At 26.3% G+C, this 13151-nt stretch overlaps 1 long non-coding RNA gene across 1 annotated transcript; it reads right to left on the bottom strand.

The window, feature by feature from the left end:
* Positions 1-10279: 10279 nt before the first annotated feature.
* LOC123265028 lies at positions 10280-13000 on the bottom strand. The gene is made up of 4 exons (XR_006509480.1): positions 12582-13000; positions 12205-12293; positions 10943-11033; positions 10280-10781 (listed from the first exon to the last, which is right to left on the bottom strand). It is a non-coding gene; the product is annotated as an uncharacterized LOC123265028 (long non-coding RNA).
* Positions 13001-13151: the final 151 nt, after the last annotated feature.

The following is a 13151-nucleotide window of genomic DNA, read 5'->3' as shown; positions in this document are numbered from 1 at the left end:
TGAATACTTACAATCTAAATAAATTTCAGGTTGAAGGATTGGATTCAGTGAAAATGAGTTTGACATGCTAGAATAAATTCTCAGCATTATGTCATTTCTACAGGCTGTTATTGAATTGCAGGTAAACAATTGCTGTAAAGATTTATATTTTTCAAAGAAAATTTAATGCTCTTTTATATTGATGAAAATAATAAATTAACGTGAAATAAATTTTCATACGCCTTTGTGCCGAAAACAATTCTATTCCATCAAAATTTGTAGATATCAATACTGTGCTAACATATTCGAACATGGATACATAAAATAAAATTTTAATTAAAACTAAAAATTATTTTATAATGGTATTGATTTTTTATACTTGTGATTTATTAGTCAACTAACACTTTTACATTGTAAATTTTTTTTTCGATTCATGGACGATAGCTAGTTATAGAGATATTAGAATTTAAATATTCGTTTGAAAATTTTTTTCTCAATTACATCATAAATTTTTTTTAAATGCTGTTTCCTTTGTCATTTTTTTATAACTTACTGATAATAATTCAATAAACTGAACATCAGTTGGTAATGTAGATTATCGTTACAATATATTATGTTTTATTTTATAAAACAATAACAAAATTGATAAATATTAAAAAAAAATTATTTTCTTTTCACTCAACGAAGTTTTACGAATATGTAAATGCATACATATATTTTTATTGTTAAAAAATAATTTAGTTATATTCTATCGGCTCGTAATAAGTGTGTTATTGTCTCTATATAACTAAAACAAAAGCCAATCGTTGGAGGTAGTTGTGTGTTTCTTAAATGGGCGATTGGCAGTATTTATTGATAGTTATTTGGAATAGTAATTGTTAATTTTTAATATTTTTATTTTTTAATTATAACTATTATTTTTAAGAAAATTTTTAATCAGTTTTTGTTTTTTTTTTTTTTTTTTATGTATTCGAAATAGTGAATATGCCTCGAGAATGCGCTATGCCTATAGATGAGGCCGTAAATGTATTGAAAAGATATATTAGTTTCTTTATCACCGATTCTCTACCTGAATGGAGTAGTGAAGTATGGAAAAAAATATCAGAAGAGCCAGAAGTCAAAAAATATGGTTGGAAATTACATACAATTCGCACCAATGTCAGAGAAGACAGGAGAAATTTATTATCTCGGGCCCGGGAGGAATGCGGCTACTTTGTACCGAAAAATTTAAAAAAAAAAGCTAACGATGATGATGATGATGATGATGATGATGATGATGATGATACTATTGATGACAATGATGTTGAAGATGATGATAAAAATGATAAAGACTATGAATTTAAACTTTATAAAAAAGAACTACCGGAATTAGATTGTTTTGATGTGGTTATTGATAGAGAATTGTGGCAACATATCATGAAAGAGGTAAAGAAAGAAGACGATTGTGTCGAAGTAAAATTGCGGCCGAAAGTTTGGACTCATATCCTCGCATGTGAATTTTGGAAGCAATTTAGGCTGAAGTGTGCGCTTTGTTTTGTGGAAGGTCAAATTCATCGAAATGGCGGTTATTATGCAACGATGCATGGTAAATGTATAAGTAAAAAATGTAATAATCCTATTTTTGGTTACATTGAGAAAGATCCAGAGGAACAAGGTCCTGTAATCGTACACTTTCAATGCCGCGATACGCGTTTCATGCAGCACGATGTTGTACACAGACCACTTCAAGGGGAAGAAAGGGATAAATTGAGAATAACTGTCAAAGAAAAAGGCGCGAAAGGTACACGAATCCAAGAAGCGAATGGTCTGCTACAACCTGGAGACACTCAATGTCCGTTATTATTCCCTTCTAATGTTTTATACCAGCTAAAAAAAGAATCAGTACACAAAGAATTTAATGTCAAATCCAACGACAGAAGAGATTTAGTTCAGGCAATAATTAATATTGAAGATGACCCGATTTATAATAACTGCATTATTCAAATAGGAGATAGGCCTTTTTTGGTATTTTACCTATATCCATCCCAACTCCACTGCTATAAAGAGTACCGGCGAATAAACAACCAAGATTCATCTGTATCTATCGATGCATCAGGAGGAGTTGTCCAAAAATTTATGAATAGTAAAAATGATAAAACAAGTTATATATTTTTGTATCAAATAGTTATTAATTTCAACAATTCAACACAACCTATTTATCAGATGCTCTCAGAAAAACATGATACGAATACTATTTGCCTTTGGTTATCCAGATGGGTAGAGCTGAAAGTGCCACTTCCGAAAGAAGTAGTGTGTGATGGAGCACGCGCTCTCCTTAATGCTGCTTGCTTATCATTTAATAAATATGCATTATATCCTACTATATACAGATATGTTTTCAAAACGCTAAAAAAAATACTACAACAAAAATGATAAAAACTTACATACGTCTTGACACTGCTCACTTTATACATTCTGTAAGTAAGTGGAAGTGCTGGAGTTCTGTAGTGCATAAAAGCGTAAAATGTTTTTATTTATATTGTTTTGGGCTTCTTATAGATTCGCAAGATTTTAAAAATATTGAACTACTAGCTGTTCTCATTTTTGTTGTTTTTAATGTTGAATTTGAAGATACTGTAATTGATTACAAGTATGAAAATGAGTTTTTAACTCCACTAAAAGCGAGACGAATATTAGAAACTTTAATCGCTGACAGGAATACTGAAATTTTTATTAATGAAATGGAATAACGTTCAAATACAATCGACTCTGCCTTTGATGCTGAAAAACAAAGTCAGTTAAATAATAATTTAAATGAATTAACTGAAGAAATAAATGAAATTTCTAATTGGTTAGTTCAAGTGGAGAGTCACTCCTTACTTATTATTGAAACTGGAACTAAATTAAATTGTTTCTACTTACCTAATTTAAGTACGCCTTTCAAGGAAAAATTAAAAGAATTCCCGCTGTGGTCTAAAGTATGTACAAAATATACAAATTCACGTCCTACTTCATCTTATGTCGAAGAAAGTTTCAAGGATTTAAAGATGATGATAAGTAAACAAATTTCTCTTCCAGTCAGAGTTGATATTTTTATAAAAGTACATTTGAAAAATCTTATTGGAGGTGTGAAAATATTTCAAACAAAACTAGCTAAATTTATTGAAGAAACGGTGAACATTGTAACTGAGGAAAAGGATGAAATAGAACTTGAAAATAATGATGACCAAAATGAATCTTGTTATGAAAATTGGAGGGGACTCGGTAATGATTTGAAACATAAGAAATTCAATTGGGTTAACTCTAATTACTCATCGACAATGAATACTGATGCTAGTCAAAATTCAAACGCCGGTATGCAAAATAATTCAGATGCTCTTAGTCCAAATCTTAATGACGAAATTCCAAGTTATCAGAATCATAATGAAAACAAGGAGAATTTTGATCCATCGGATGTAAAAGAATCTATCATTATTACATTAAGCTCCAATAATTCTATTAGCGAAGATCATTGTTATCATTTGCCAAGTGTGCTATTGACAGAAATAAAAACAGAAAAGTTAGATACTGCTATCACTATTAAAGCCCAAAACAAAAAGAATGAGGGTAAATATTTTAAAAGTGTTTCTGATATAAAGTTTATTAATGATGCAGTTAAAAGTTGTAAAACAGAAAAAAAAGGTAAGACTGTGACCATACAAAAGAGTACAAAGATGGCAAGAAATTTATTATTGAATGGAAATTCATCTGGGCCGATAACATTTAATAACGAAACCTGGTTCGCTTATAATTCTTGTCCATTTGACAGTATTGCTCAAATAATATATAATGGTGCTTTAGAAGATCTTGAGTTTCTAAATTTCTTAGAAAAGTCAAGAAACAATACTTTTTTATTCGTGGCTGATTTCTTGTCAAGAGGTTTGACATCACAAACGTGTGAAAGTATTTATTTAAAAAGATTCGAAATATTGTTTCCTATTTATAAAAACTGTGAAGTCGAACAGACGCAAATCGTAGGCAAAAATCCTGGCTTAAAACCTCAATCTCTATCACGCGTCATAAATTGTCAGGATAATGTAAATAATTTATGGAATAAACTGTTTACAAACGCACCAAGTGTCTTTGAGGAATATTTATGTTTATCTCCTACATGTGAAGACGATCGAAGAAATTTACCAGTTCTGACTGTTAATTATGATACGCTTATTGATTCTGGATTTAAATCTCTCGAGGAATCAATCAGTTTTGAGGGTGTTACTGAGAATTTATACTGTAAAAAATGTAAAAAAAAACAATAAAATTTGCACGAGAACACTGAATAAATATATATTTATTGAGTTGGACATACGACTCGGAAATAAGAAGGAATTGAAAATGTGTAAGTTACGAGACTTCCCGAAAAGAATAAATCTATCAGAACAAAGCTTAGACGGTGAAAAGAAACAACTGCGTTACCGGTATGTACATTTTTATTATTTCACTTGTGCAATTACTATAAATTTTTCTACATACACTTTTCTGTATAATTTCAGCTTATCCGGCACGATTGGGTACCAAAATAACAACCATTATGTTGCCTATTGCCACAGCTTATCAAGCTCATGGCAATTTTTTAATGACAGTTTACCGCAACCAAGAGGAATTAATTCATCTACAGATATTATCCCGCATGGAGTGTTATATATATTATGTCAAAATTCAACAAATTTATAAGTAATTTTATATATTTTTTTATTTTAACCCCGCTTTTCAGACTTCTGTCTCGATAGGGGTCCGGCCGAGACCGGAAGGGGACTCCAGGCTGATCGGTACATTAAGTTTGGCAGAATAAGTTTGGCGGTATTACATACTTTTTCAGCCTGGAGAGTAATGCGGCGATGGGCCGACTTTGGGGAAACTGCACGCATTTGCCTGTGCCCCACCGGTAGCACAGGGCTTGGGGAAACCATCGAAAAACCCAAACCTGTACAGCCCGGCGTGAGTTACGAGCACCGATGTTCACTGAAAATTAAATTTCAGCTCACACCGGGATTCGAACCCACGCCTCACCAGTCCCAAGCAAGCATGACAAGCATTATACCGCTTAGCCATGGGACTGGCCAGTCCATCGCCGGTCCATCGCCAGTCCATCGCCGCATTACTCTCCAGGCTGAAAAAGTATGTAATACCGCCAAACTTATTCTGCCAAACTTAATGTACCGATCAGCCTGGAGTCCCCTTCCGGTCTCGGCCGGACCCCTATCGAGACAGAAGTCTGAAAAGCGGGGTTAAAATAAAAAAAAAAAAAAAAAAAATTTTATATATTTATAAGTACTCTATTCTTTTATTTATTCAATTTAAGAATTAAATCGTTGCAGGTCAAAGAACTTTATTATATTATAAAATAATCCGCTAAATAATAAAAAATACAACAAGTTGAAATTACAAATTTTCTATTCAAACTAATACATCGGTTTTTTTTACATAATTCGATAAAAAAGATTAAAATACTCTCATAAAGATAAATGTAATTTTTACAGTCCCTTATAAATGTTCTCAGAATTTTTATTGTAATTATGAATGAAAAATTCATATAAATGTTTGCCATCATATTTATACTGTTAACTATTTTACTTCAAAATTGAAACTTACATGTAAAATTTGTTTTGTATCAATAAATTATTTTGATATTTTATTTATTTAAATTTTCAATTATTAATTTTCCTTTTTATAATCAGCTAACAGCTATAAATAATCTAAACGAATAATTATGTAAGATTTAATAAATTCATATGAGCAAATTGTTAAATAGATCCGCGTTTTGACACTCTGTTTAATACTTTGATGTATTCGTTATTTTTCATAGTAAAGTTAATTTATCGATACTTTGAAATTTTATAAATTAATTAATAATAATTTAATATTCAATTTATTTAAAACTGACGAAATATTTTTTGTGGTTAACCACGTGTCTACTGTAATCTATGCGGCTTTGTTATTTAATTATTTACAATAATTTTAATAAATATAACAGTAAAATACACATCAATGAGATTATGATTAATAAAAAATGTAAACACCGTTTTTTTTTATATTATTGATAAAGCGGATTTTTATTAATATTTTAATTCTCTATAATCATTATATATTTATATCTAGCTTCTCTTCATGAATTCCGATAGCTTAACTTAAAATTTCTAAATATTAATTTTTGTTTTTAATACTTATCAGTAAAATTATTTATTATTAATAACTTAAAATAATCATTGTGTAATTATTTAATCAATAACAATATTACAATTAGTTAAGTTTACACTGAAAAGTTATTTATTTAAAAATGAACCACGTGGCCATCATAACCTACACAGCATCGTGTTTAACTATATTGATAACAACACTACTGCGATTATGTAAAATTACTCATTAATTCGATTATAATAAATGAAATTATGTGATTTAAGAAGAATATTAATACTAAAATTTTTTTCCGGTGTGATGAACTTTACATATTTTTTTTATGGATTCATTCACTTTCAATAAGTATACTTAAGGAAATTATCTTTGACGAATTGTTATTTTGAACCATTATTATGAACAAATGGTGTATTACGATGGCCACTTAAATTATTTTTATAACTGATGAAATCCAATATTCGGTCCAATAGCTTGGTTATTTAATTAAATTCTGCAATTTAATAATAATTTCCCTTGTAAAGAATTAATTTTTCTCTATGTGCATTTTAAAATTATTTATCTTTATTTGTTTAAATAAAAAAAAAATCTGAAAAATTGTTAGATAAAAGTGACATAATCTTATCAAACAATTAATTGAAATAATTGACTGTTGATTTTTATTTTAAAGGATCAAGATTTTCACTGGGATTTCTTTTATAGTGAAAATTAGTTGACTGTCTCCGATGCTGATGGAAAGTCACATCAAATTATCGAAAATTGAATTTAAAAAATAATTAAACTTTTAGATCAAATTTCTTTACGCAATTAAGTAGTGACATGTTTTGCCACACAGTCTTGAGACACTGCAGTCACTACCCAAATCCAGGTTGAACTGGTGACTCAACTCACACCCCCAAGTGCTACGATTGTCGTCACTACCGTCACACGTCTCAGCGATACCGATTACCATTCTACAGATAACCATCACCAATCATCATCAACAGTGTATCATTAAATCGATAATATCAAGACATTATAACATAATCATAATGTTAATTTTACAAATACTTCATCAATTTTTTCTAATTATAAAATCATTTTTTTAGTTTGTAAAGTGCAAAATTTTATGTAAATTTTTATAATTTATGTGATAAATTCAGTTTTTAAAATTTAGAAAAAATCAAATGGTTCTTTATTTTTTCTATTAAAAATGACCAATAGGTTGGAATAAATTTAAATTATCGTTTTAAATATTACGACAAAATTTAAAGAATTTTTTAAAAATAATTCCTATGTAAACAATTTATTAAACGAGGCTCTGAATAAAATTGATTAATTGAAAATTAACAATGTCAGGTATACAAAGTTGTGATGACGTAAAGATAAAATTCGAACCACGTCCACGATGGATTCATCGGACATCATCGACATAGACAGCCACAATTTAGACTGTGCGAGTGTTAGTTCATAGCACGCTGACGAGGCCGATAATAATAATATGATGATAACACCATCGTTCCTAAGCTTGATACATTTTATAGAAAATAATTCCGGGGGTTACTCGGGAGGTTCAGGACATAACTATACCGCTCGGGCTCAAATTCTTGGACTCAAAAGGACATGGATGCTGCACTTGATGCTTTAAGAAAACCATGACATTAGTTCAACAAAAGTATCTGGTAACTATCAATTTTTAAGTTACTTTTAGGGACATTCGGTATTCTTCAATAAGTTTCTGGCAACGTGCTCAGAGATTAGAAACTGATGCTTCAAGAAAAGACGGACCCAAATTATTTTTCTTTTAATTGATAGGTTGGGACACATGACTACTAATCAAGTAGCGATTCACTGTAATCTGCCATGGTGATTTCCCCATGTCAACCATCCACCCTCTTCCTTGCTCTCGATACAATTTTTATGAATTAAAATAATAATCATACTATTGTCAAAATTCAAATTTTTTATTATAATTATATAAGTAATAGCTAGGTACAGATGTTTCAAATTAATGAAGGTGCAACAAAAAATTAAATTAATCAGAAATCAATAAATATGAGTACAACTATTACTCCAGCTTATTTCCAATTAAGAATATCAGAAGTGAAAAATAAAAATAAAGGAAAACAAAATAAAAAATTATAATCATAAAAGTATAATTTTATAATTTATGAAAAATTAATATTTTTATTAATTATGTTATAATCTTCACACGGCAAATTCATTGTTCTGGTTTGTTCTAATATTTTCATACGAATATTTCCAAGAATAAAAATAAACATTAGTCATTATAATTATAATTGGTGGGTCAGTAGAAAAATAAAAATGTTTAATTATACAGAATAAACAAGTTGTAAACGATAAAGATTAATTACTGTTTATTAGAGTGGATTGAAATATTGGCTCCTACTACAATTTATTTTTTTTTAAGATGGTACAAAAAAATGCCTCTTTAACTTCGCAATTTGTTCGTTGTTTTCATACGATTTACATATGTATTTGTAATAAACTGTGAGATAAATGATCATATCTTTTAATTTATTATTATTATTATTATTATTGTTATTATTATTATGTGAAACTATGTTTAAATAGACCGCGCAATTAATCAGAAGTTCGCGCATGCGCAGTATGATTTTTTTTAAACAGGCAGTTTAGGCAGTTGCGTGGGTGTAATTATATTAAATAATTAATTATGAAAAAAATACGACCGAACAAACGTTTTTTTTGATCGAACAAACAATATCTAGTTAGGATTAATAGAAAAAAAAAAAAAAAAAGGCAAATATCATTACATTCAGAGCCAGGTTCAGGTTGAAATTTTGAAAATTATTTATAAAAAAATGAACAACGAACAAACAATAAATTTTATCGAACATTCAAGAACAAACGACGAACAAACGCTTTAGCAAAAAAAAGTTGCAAAAAATCGACTTTCCTCCGCCAATTTAAGAGAGCTAAGTTTATGCCCGTCGAGTTATATAGCAAGTGTATATTATATTATATGTATATTATATCTAAGTATACAGTGGTACCAACTTTAGTCATTTTAATGACTCCGACGTTTAAGTAGATTTTGTATGATAACTGTAATACAGGAATGGCAATTGTAATTTTGAAATTATCCAGTAGAGGGATTGCAAGGTATATAAATTGAAAGAAAATATATTTTAAAATGGATAAAAGTTAATAAAGAATAATCAAAATTGTAATGAATCAATGTAATTTATTAATAACCACTCGAAAGTATGATTAAATGATGATTATGTAAACTGTAAAATTTATTTATAGTTTTATTATAAAATTATGTTACATTTTATAATCAATAACGTATAAAAAATGAAAAAATATTAATTCAATAATTGATAATTAAAGGAATAAAGTTATTTATAATGTTTATTTTATTGATGTCGAAGAAATTAAATTCACATGATAAAATTGTTTTTTTAATTATTCCAAATGAATGTGATTTCTATAGTAAATTATTTATTTATGGTAATTATATTTAAAAAAAAGTAAATTACAATTGAACAAATTATTCAATTTCTTGCAACCTCGGTGGGCTTTTATCGAATAAATATTTTTCTAAAATAATCAGCATATTTATTATTCACTCTTTATAATTAATTATTATTATTGTAATAATAACGATACAGATGATTATTTTTGTTCTATATAATAATTAAATTCATAAATAATTACACTTCAGAGTATTTAAAATCGCTACTCGTAATTACTTTTTTTTTTTTTTTTTTTTTTTAATTCCAAAAATTATTCAAGTGATATGTCAGTGAATAAACGCGGGCAATAAATAATAATTTATGTCAAAGGATTAAAATTTTTTAAAATTATCTAACTGAACATAATTATTAATTTCAATAATAATTATTTAATTTTTATGTATAAATTACTTAAAAAAAAAAAATTCAATTTCAATCACATAATTTATTAAATTTTACCAATCAAATATCATATTATCTAAACAGATTATTTTTAACATGACATTTAATAATATTTCAATTGTTGAAATTCAATAACTATAAATACATTTTAATTTACAAAAATCTGATTATTTTATTTAAGATAAATAAATTAATTATTAATATTAATATTAATTTATTAAATTGAATCGTCAATTCAATGGCATGGAGATCGTCGATGAGTTGAAGTCATTGTAAATACAATTTATTTATGTAAATAATTTATGAAAAAAAAAAAAATATTCAATCAATTGATTTATAGTAACGCATTATTAACATTTACAGCCAAATAATGATTTTTTGTTGTAAAATAAATATTTTTTGTAAGCTGCAATAATTATTTGATCTTGTCAGATAATCAAAAAATTAAATTAACTAGATATTGTTTATAACACATGCATCCATGCTTTCAAATTTGCTACAATTTTTTAGACATTCAGTGCATGAATGTCAGAATTTTTTTTTTTTACAACAAATCGATGCTATTCACAAGATCAACGTTTATAATATAATCTATTTTATTTTTTTTTTTATTATTTTTATAAATTTAAATTATAAATTCTAATTATTATTTAAGCATCTGTTATCTATTAAATAATTTTCATGGATTCGTTTAAGCTTGAAAATTGTGATTGTTAATTTCTTTTTATTTTATGATAATAGTTATGTTTTTTTCGATTCATTCATTCGGATCTGCGAAAAAAAAAAAAAAGTACAATTTATACAAGATAATTTCTTAATTACAATAAACAGTTTGATACAATTCATTAGCAAAGTTATTATTTAGACTTGTATCAATAACTGATTGCATTGAAAGAAAAAATACAGATAAAATTACAATTAAAATTTTTTACCTGTTAAAAAAATATCACCGCAAAGGAATCATTGTTACTCTGTCTTTATTATAAAACTCAAATGTTAAGGTTCTATATTTTATTTATAACTCTGAAATTAAAAATAAGTAATTACACAAATTAATTATGTTATTGACAATATGCCAAAATAAATATCGAATACGTTATTTTATTTTATTTTATGATTTTTCATTAATTTTTTATAATTTTGTTGAAAAACAACAATTAATAAAAATTTCTCAATTCAAAAAATTATGAAAACTTAAAAAATCAACATTTCGGAGCATAATATAGAATAAGAATAAGACCGTAGTAAAAAGCTCCCCATAAGATAATTAATATTTTTTCTGTTCAAAATTTAGAAAATATTTTTTATATACCTTTTTGTTTATTTTGTTTTCCATCTACCTACATTTTCGATAAAACCACAACTTTTTGTTGTATAAACAAAAATAAACATTATTGCGTTGACGTCAGCGTAATTATTAATGCAATACTTTTATTATTCTCTTGTATTGCCATTTATAACTTATTTTATTGATGTCGAAGAAATTAAATTCACATGATAAATTTGTTTATTTAATTATTCTAAATGAATGTGATTTCCACAATAAATCATTTATTTATGGTAATTATATTTAAAAAATATAAATAACAGTTGAAGAAATTATTCAATTAACGAAATTGTAAAATTTTAATATAGTGATATGATAGTGGTGGTGGCTAATCATTGATGATAAAAAAAAAAATAATTATATTATTTAATTTTTTTAAGTAGATTTACTATTTATTAAATAAGTTTTGTGGATTCATTTAAGATTGAAAATTGTCGTTAATTTCTTTTCATTTTATGATAATAATTATGTTTTCTTTTGATTCATTCATTCAAATCTGCGAACAATAAAAAATATACAATTTATATAAAATAAGTTCTTTATTACACTTAACAGTTTTATATAATTCATTAGCTAAATTATAATTTACACTTTTATTAATAACTGATTGCATTGAATTAAAAAATTCATCTACAATTACAAATAAAATTTATGATACTAAAGTTAGCCGAGACTTTTAATTTTGTTGATTGTTTTTTTTCCATAATTAAATTAAAACAAAAAAAAAATTTTTTTAAATTGCACTTACAGTTTATCAAGTTTTTTTACAAATGATTTTTTTTTATTTTTTTTGTTATAATTTTTTTAATTTAAATTCAAAAAATTTTTAGATTTCGGCTAGCTCAATTAATAATAAAAGTTTTTTACCTGTAAAATAAATCCCCGCAAAGGAATCATTGTTATTCTGTCTCCAATCTTAAACTCTAACGTTAAGGTTTTTAATTTCATTTATATCTCTGAAATTAAAAATAAATAATTATACAAACTCATCATGTTATTGACAATATGCCAGAATAAATATCGAATACGTTATTTTACTTTATTTTATGATTTTTCATTAAGTTTTTATAATTTTGTCGAAAAACAACAATTAATAAAAATTTCTCAATTTATAAAATTATGAAAACTTAAAAAATCAACATTTCGGAGCATAATATAGAATAAGGATAAGACCGTAGTAAAAAGCTCCCTATAAGATAATTAATATTTTTTCTGTTCAAAATTTAAAAAACATTTTCATATACCTTTTTGTTTATTTTATTTTTCATTTACCTACATTTTCAATTATACCACAACTTATTGTTACATAAACAAAAATAAACATTATTGCGTTGACGTTAGTGTAGGTATAAATGCAATACCTTCTTTTATTCTCTATGTATTGTCATTTATAACTTATTTTATTATAATTAATAACTTGTGAAAACAACAACAACAACAACAACACCAAGAAAAATAGAATATAAGCATTGTTAGGTTAATATAACTGCGGAAGTGTAATAATTTTTATTATGGTTGTCCTTTAGAAATAATATTTTACGCATGCGCAGAAATATTCGCGTAACACTCTTGGAAACTATAATATAGCGCGCAAATTTGAAAGATTCAACCCGATGCATATAATTTTTTTAAATTTTCTGCAAAATTTTTCTGACCAGAAATTGAAAAAAAAAATAATGTCAAATTTATTATTAACATCAATACGAAATTAAATATTCAAATGAAAAAATTATTTGTTTTTAAGAAATTGCTATTTTTCAAATATTATCGTAATTTAAATTTTTTAATACAAAGTTTTTTACAAGTATGCAGTT

The sequence above is a fragment of the Cotesia glomerata genome, linkage group LG5, assembly GCF_020080835.1.
Source record: "Cotesia glomerata isolate CgM1 linkage group LG5, MPM_Cglom_v2.3, whole genome shotgun sequence".
Classification (NCBI taxonomy): Eukaryota; Metazoa; Arthropoda; class Insecta; order Hymenoptera; family Braconidae; genus Cotesia; species Cotesia glomerata.
The sequence above is the reverse complement of the archived record's forward strand: the minus strand, read 5'-3'. Positions and strand labels throughout refer to the sequence as shown.